The following is a 7,069-nucleotide window of genomic DNA, read 5'->3' as shown; positions in this document are numbered from 1 at the left end:
AATGGAATGTGGAATGGACTGACATGCAAGGCGGAATGGAAAGGAATTGAATGTGGAATGGAGTGGAAAGGAATGTGGAATCTAATGTGGAATGCAATGGAATGGAATGGAATGGAATGTTGAATGGAATGGAATGGAACTTGGAATGGAATGTGCAATATAAAGTGGAATGGAACGTGAAATGGAACGTGCAATGGAATGCGGAATGGAAAGGAATGGAACGTGGAATGAAATGTGGAATGGAATGGAATGGAATAGAATGGAATGGAATGGAATGAAATTTGAAATGGAATGCAATGGAATGTGGAATGGAATGGAAAGGAATGTGGAATGGAATGCAATGTGGAATGGAATAGAATGGAATGTGTAACGGAACGTGGATTGGAACTGAATGTGGAATGGAATGGAATGGAATGAAATACGGAATGGTATGGAATGTGGAATGCAATGGAATGGAATGTGGAATGGAATGGAATGGAATGTGGAATGGAATGGAATGGAATGGAATGGAATGTGAACTGCAATGGAATGGAATGTGGAAAGGAATGTAATGCAATTTGGAATGGAATGTGCAATGGAATGTAAAGGATTGTGGAATGGAATGGAATGTGCAATTGAATGTAAAGGATTGTGGAATGGAATGGAATGTGGAATGGAATGTGAATGGAATTGAATGGAATGTGGATGGAATGGAAAGTAATGTGGAATGGCATGGAATGGAATGTGGAATGGAACGTGGAATGAAATGGAAAGGAATATGGAATGGAATGTGGACTGGAAAGAAATGGAATGTGGAATTGAATATGGAATGGACAGGAAAGGAATGTGGAATGCAATGAAATGGAATGTGGAATGGAATGCAATGGAATGTGGAATCGAATGTGGAACGGAAGGGAATGGTATGTGGAATGGAATGTGGAATGCTTGGAATGGAATGTGGAATGGAATGGAATGTAATGGTAATGCAAAGTGGAATGCAATTTAATGGAAACTGGAATGGAACGTGGAATGGGATGGAATTGAATGTGGAATGGGATGGAACGTAATTTTCAATGGAATGTGGAATGGAATGGAATGGATTGCAGAATGGAATGTGGAATGAAATGGAATGGAATGTGCAATGGAATGTGGAATGGAATGGAATGGAATGTGGAATGGTATGTGGAATTCAAAGTGGAATGGAATATAATGGGATGTGTAATGGAATGTAATAGAAAGTGGAATGGAATGGAATGGAATGTTTAACGGAATTGAATGGAATGTGGAATGGAACTTGGAATGGAATGCAATGGAACATGTAATGGAATGGAATGAAAGGTGAAATGGAATGGAACTTGGAATGCAATGGAACGGAACGTGGAATGGAATGGAATGGAATTGAATGTGGAATGTCATGGAATGGAATGTGGAATTCAATGGAATAGAATGTTGAATGGAATGTCATGGAATATGGAATGGAATGGAGTGGAATGTGGAATGGAATGTGGAATGAAATGGAATGGAATATTGATCTAATTTAATGGAATGTTGAATTCATTGGAATGGAATGTGTAATGGAATGTGGAATGGAATGAAATGGAATGTGGAATGGAATGAAATGGAATGTGGAACGGAATGTCTAATGCTTGGTATAGAATGTGGAATGGAATGGAATGGAATCTGGAATGGAATGTGAAATGGAATGTGGAGTGCAATGTAATGGAAAGTGGAATGGAATGTGGAATGAGATGGAATGGATTGTGTAATGAAACGTGAAATGGAATGTAATGGAATGCAGAATGGAATGTGGAATGGAATGGTATGGAATGTGGAATGGTTTGGAATGGAATGTGGAATGGAATGTGGAATGCAATGGAATGGTATGTGGAATGGTATGCGGAATGGAATGGAATAGAAGGTGGAATGGAATAGAATGGAAATTTGAATGGAATGTGGAATGGAATGGAATGGAATGCAATGTGGAATGGAATGGAATGGAAAGGAACGCAATGTGGAATGGAATGAAATGGAATGGAATGGAATGGAATGGAATGCAATGTGGAATGGAATGGAATGGAATGTGGAATGGAATGGAATCCAATTTGGAATGGAATGGAATGGAATGGAATGGAATGTGGAATGGAATGGAATGGAATGTGGAATGGAAGGGAATGGAAGTGAATGGAATGTGGAATGGAATTGAATGAAATGTGTAATGGAAGAGAATGGAATGGAATGATATGTGGAATGGAACGGAATGGAATATGGAATGGAATGTGGAAATGAATGGAATGGTAAGTGGAATAGAACGTGGAACGTAATGTAATGACACGTGGAATGGAATGGAAAGGAATGTGTAATGGAATTAGGAATGGAACGTGGAATAGTATGGAGTGGAATGTGGAATGGAATGGAAAGGAATGGAATGTGGAATGGAAGTGAATTTAATGTGGAATGGAATGGAATGCAATGAGGAATGGAATAGAAAGAGGAAAGGAATTGAATGGAATGGAATGTGAAATGGAATGGAATGGAATGGAATACAATGTGGAGTGGAATAGATTGGAATAGAATGGAATGTGGAATGGAATTGTATGCAATGTGGAATGGAATGGAAAGGAATGTGGAAAGGAATGTGGAATGGAATGGAATGGAATGTGGAAAGGAACGTAATGAAATTTGGAAAGTAATGTGGAATGGAATGGAATGGAATGTGGAATGGAATGGAATGGAATGTGGAATGGAATGGAATGTGCAATGGAAGTTAATGGAATGTGGAAAAGAATGGATTGCAACGTGGAATGGAATGTAATGTCGAAGGGAAAATAATGTAATGGAATATCAAAAGAAGTGGAAAGGAATGTGGAATGGAATGTGTAATGGAATGGAATGGAATTTGGAATGGAATGGAATGGAATGTGGAATGGAATGGAATGGAATATGGAATTGAATGGAATGGAAAGGAATGTGGCATGCAATGGAAAGAATTGGAATGAAATGAGGAACAGAATGGAATGCAATGTGGAATGCAATGGAATGGAAGGAGGAGTGGAATGGTATGGAATTTGGAATGGAATGGAGTGGAATGGGGAATGGAATGTGGAATTGAATGGATTGGAATGCAATGGATTGTGGATTGCAATTTTGAATGGAATGTGGAATGGAATGTGGAATTCAATGGAATGGACTGTGAAATGGAATGGAATGGAATTGAATTTGAAAAGGAATGTAATGTAAAGTGGAATGGAAAGTGGAATGGAATATGGAATGGAAAGTGGAATGGAATATGGAATGGAATGAAATGTAATTGAATGGATTGTGGAATGGAATAGAATGGAATGAAATGTAATTGAATGGATTGTGGAATGGAATAGAATGGAATGTGGAATTCAATGGAATGGAATGGAATGTGAAATGGAAAGGAATGGAATTTGAAATGGAATGGGAAGGAATGTGGAAAGGAATGGAATGGAACGTGGAATTGAATGTGGAATGGAATGGAATGGAACGTGGAATGGTATATGAAATGCAATGGAATGAAATGTGGAATGGAACGTGGAATGGAACGTCTAATGGAAGGAGGAATGAAACGCGGAATGTAATTTGGATTGTAATGTGGAATGGAATGTGGGATGGAAAGGAATGGAATGTGTAATGGAACGTGGAATGGAATGGAATGGAACGTGGAGTGGAACGTGGAATGGAATGTGGAATGGAACGTGGAATGGAACTTTGAAAGGAATGTGGAAAGGAATGTGGAATGGAATGTAGAATGGAATGGAATGGAATGTGGAAGGGAATGGAATTGAATCTGGAATGCAAAGGAATGTAAAGTGGAAAGGAATGTGGAATGGAATGGAATGGAATGTGGAATGCAACGGAACGGAATGGAATGTGGAATGGAATGGAATAGAATGTGGAATGGAATGTGAAATGGAATGGAATGGAATGTGGAATGGAATGTGGAATCGAATGGAATGCATTGGAATGTGGACTGGAATTGAATGGCTTGGAATGTACTGTGGAATGTAATGGAATGGGATGGAATTTGGAATGGAACGTGGAATGGAATGAAATTTGGAATGCAATGGAATGGAATGGAATACGGAATGGAACGGAATGTGGAATGGAAAGGAGTGGAATGTGGAATGGAATGGAATGGAATGTGAACTGCAATGGAATGGAACGGTATTTTGAATGGAATGTGGAATATAATGTGGAATAGAATGGAATGGAATGTGAACTGCAATGGAATGGAACGGTATTTTGAATGGAATGTGGAATATAATGTGGAATGTAATGGAAAGGATTGTGCAATGGAATGGAATGGAATGTGGAATGGAATGTAGAATGCATTTACATTCCACGTTCAATTCCACTTTCCATTCCACATTCCATTCCATGTTCCATTCCACATTCCATTGCATTCCATTCCACATTCCTTTGCATTCCATGCCACGTTCCATTCCAAGTTCCATTCCACTCCATTCCACGTTTCTTTCCACATTCCATTCCACTTTCCATTCCAAACCACCCTACGTTCCATTCCATTCCATTCCACATTCCTTTCCATTCAATTCCACATTCAATTCGACATTCCTTTCCACATTCCATTCCATGCATTTCTATTCCACTTTCCATTCCATTCCATTCCATTCCACATTCCATTCCATTATATTTTGCATTCCATTCCATTCCATTCAAAATTCCACTGCATTCCATTCCATTCGACATTCCATTCCATTCCATTCCACATTCCAAACCATTCCATACCATTGCACATTCCATACCATTCAATTCCACATTTAATTCTGTTCCATTTCACATTCCATTCCACACTCCATTCCACGTTGCATTCCACGTTCTATTCCATGTTCCATTCCGCACTTCATTCCTTTCCATTGCACATTCCATTCCATTCCATTACACAGCCCATTCCATTCCATTCCACATTTCATTAAGCGTTCCATTCCATTCCATTCCACATTTCATTAAGCGTTCCGTTCCATTCCATTCCATTCCATGTTCCATTCCACGTTCCATTCCACATACCATTACATTCCATTCCACATTCCATTCCACGTTCCATTCCACGTTACATTCCACTTTCCATTCCACTTTCCATTCCATATTCAATTCCGCAATCCATTCCATTCCATTCCACCTTCCATTCCACATTCCATTCCACATTCCATTCCACATTCCATTACATTCCATTCCCCATTCCATTCCACATTCCATTGAACATTCCATTCCACATTCAATTCCATTCCATTCCATTCCACATTCCATTCCACATAGTGTTCCACTCCAGTACACATTCCATTCCACATTCCATTCCATTCCATTTAAATATTCCATTCCGTTCCACATTCCATTCCGTTCCACATTCCATTCCATTCCATTCCACATTCCATTCCACATTCCATTCCATTCCATTCCATCTTCCATTCCACGCTCCATTCCACATTCCTTTGCACATTCCATTCTTCATTGCATTCCATTCAACTCCACATTCCATTCCAAATTGCATTTCATTGCATTCCACATTTCATTCCACATTCCATTCCGTTGCATTCCACATTCCATTCCACGTTCCATTCCATTCCACGTTCCTTTCCATTCCTTTGCAAATTGAATTGCACATTCCATTCCATTCCATTCCCCACTCCATTCCACATTCGATTCCATTCCATTCCACCTTCCATTCCACGTTCCTTTCCACATTCCATTCCACGTTCCATTCCACGTTTCATTCCATTCCATTCCACTTTCCATTCTACATTCCATTCCACATTCCATTCCACATTCCATTCCTTTCTATTCAACGTTCCATTACACAATCCTTTCCACATTCCGACACATTCTATTCCACATTCCATTCAGCATTCCATTCCACATTCCATTCTTTTCCATTCCACACTCCATTGCACATTCCATTCCATTCCACATTTCATTCCACATTCCATTCCATTCCACATTTCATTCCACATTCCATCCCACATTCCATATCATTCCATTCCGCATTCCATTCCACATTCCACTCCATTCCATTCTGCGTTCCACTCCACATTCCATGCCACATTCCATTAAATTGAATTCCACATTCCGTTCCACATTCAATTCCACATTCTATTCCACATTCCATTGCATTCCATTCCACTTTCTATTCCACGTTCCATTCCGCATTTCATTCCACATTCCACTCCACATTCCATTCCATTCCATTCCACGTTACATTCCACGTTCCATTCCATTCCATTCCATTCCACGTTCCATTCCATTCCATTCCACTTTCCATTCCACATTCCATTTCACATTCCATTCTATTCCATTCAATTCCATTCCACCTTCTATTCCATTCCATTCCACATTCCATTCCACATTCCATACCACGTTCCATTCCATTCCATTCCAAGTTGCATTCCACTTTCCATTAGTCGTTCCATTGCACTTTCCGTTTCATTCCATTCCACGTTCCATTCCATATTCCATTCCATTCCATTTCACATTCCATTCCATTCCTTTACACTTTCCATTCCATTCCATTCCACATTCTATTACATTCCATTATACTATCCATTCCACTTTCCTTAACACGTTCCATTCTACTTTCCTTTCAACGTTCCATTACATTCCATTCCACGTTCCATTCCACTCCATTCCAAGATCCATTTCATACAATTCCCCGTTCCATTCCTCATTCCATTTCATATTCCATTCCACCTTCCATTCTATTCCATTCCATTGCATTCCATATTCCATTCCATTATATTCCACTTCCCAATCGATTCAATTCCGCATTCCATTCCATTCCATTTCATTCCTTTTGACATTCCATTGCATTCCATTACATTCCGTTCCACCTTCCATTCCAATCCATTACGTTCCATTTCACATTCCATAAAATTGCATTCCATTCCGCATTCCATTCCTTTCGATTCCACATTCCATTCTATTTCATTCCACATTCCTTTCTGTTCCATTCCGTTCCATTACATTCCACTTTCCATTACACATTCCATTACACTCCACTTTCCATTACACATTCCATTACACATTCCATTCCATTGCTTTCCATATTCCATTC

Source organism: Pongo abelii, chromosome 22, assembly GCF_028885655.2.
Source record: "Pongo abelii isolate AG06213 chromosome 22, NHGRI_mPonAbe1-v2.0_pri, whole genome shotgun sequence".
In the NCBI taxonomy this organism is placed as follows: Eukaryota; Metazoa; Chordata; class Mammalia; order Primates; family Hominidae; genus Pongo; species Pongo abelii.
This window is presented reverse-complemented; position numbering follows the sequence as displayed.